Source organism: Echinops telfairi, unplaced genomic scaffold (assembly GCF_000313985.2).
Source record: "Echinops telfairi isolate 266 unplaced genomic scaffold, ASM31398v2 ScPeMD7_70;HRSCAF=299, whole genome shotgun sequence".
In the NCBI taxonomy this organism is placed as follows: domain Eukaryota; kingdom Metazoa; phylum Chordata; class Mammalia; order Afrosoricida; family Tenrecidae; genus Echinops; species Echinops telfairi.
The window spans coordinates 59,905,614-59,906,891 of record NW_022103968.1 but is presented as its reverse complement, the minus strand read 5'-3'; the positions used below and the strand labels follow the sequence as shown (position 1 = coordinate 59,906,891).

Below are 1,278 nucleotides of genomic sequence, written 5' to 3'. Positions count from 1 at the left end.
AATCTGACTGTTGTGTTTTTCATTAAAACCAGCACAAAACAGACGGCCAGAGATAGCTGTTGGTAGTCCTGACATCGACATGCGCTTCCATCCCAGGCTGCCAGTTTTTGACCACGGAGCACAGCTTGACCTCAGTCATTAGCTTGAATTTTCTAAATGCAACTTCATCATTCCACAGATCAGCAAGGCTCCCTTCAAAAACTCCACCCTTGACGCCATCAGATGGAACTTTGGCTCCTTGAGTCCTGGTGACTAGTGGTTTCCAATATTTCTTATATTGAACATAGCTGGTACTTTCACATCATACCAATCATTCTTAGAAAACGCATCAATCACTTTCCTTTGAGCTTCTTTTTTTGGCCACCTTTCGCTGACCACTATGATACTGTGCAGAGAGCCAAAAGGGCTTATTTATTTACCAATTCTGACACCAACAATCCTCCTGTAGCACTTTCTCCAACTCTGCTGGGCTTTGGCATCCTTAAGGGACTCAAACCATGTTCTTTAGAAATGTCTTTGAGGTTTGGGATCAAAAAGAAGCTCAGGGCTGTAAGATAGATGGGGTAAAGTTTCCCGACAACATTCTCTTTTGTTTTTAAATCATTTTACTGGGGGCTCATACAGCTCTTATCACAATCCATCCATCCATTGTGTCAAGCACATTTGTACATTTGTTGCCATCAGCATCCTGAAAACATTTTCTTTCTACTTGAGCCCTTGGTATCACTTCCTCATTTTTTCCCTCACCCCTAGCCCCGCCCCTCACAAGCCCTTGATCATTTATAAATTATTATTTTGTCATGTCTTACACTGTCCGATGTCTTCCTTTACCACTTTTCTGTTGTCTGTCCCCTAGGTAGGGGGTTATATGTAGATCCTTGTAATTGGTTCCCCCTTTCTACCCCACTTACTCTCCACCCTCCCGGTATCGCCACTCTCACCACTGGTCCTGAAGGGGTGTTTTCAGTTCTTATCTGTATTCCTGGATTCCCTGTGTTTCCAGTTCTTATCTGTACCAGTGTACATCCCCTGGTCTAGCCAGACTTGTAAGGTGGAATTGGGATCATGATAGTGGGAGTGGAGGAAGGATTAAAGAACTAAGGAAAGTTGCATGTTTCATTGTTGCTACACCGCACTCTGACTGGCTCGTCTCCTCCCCGCAACCTTCTGTAAGGGGGTGTCCAGGTGCTCCCAACAACATTCTTGTAGGGACAGTCAGTCCCCCTTGAGGAACTGTGGCGGGGTAGGTTACAGTGGGGGTGGGGCGTGGGGGGTGGG

General features: G+C 45.6%; 1 protein-coding gene across 1 annotated transcript in view; it reads left to right on the top strand.

The window, feature by feature from the left end:
• Positions 1-1,278, top strand: part of PBLD (phenazine biosynthesis like protein domain containing) — a 41,555-nt gene that overhangs the window by 26,763 nt on the left and 13,514 nt on the right. The window lies entirely within an intron of this gene.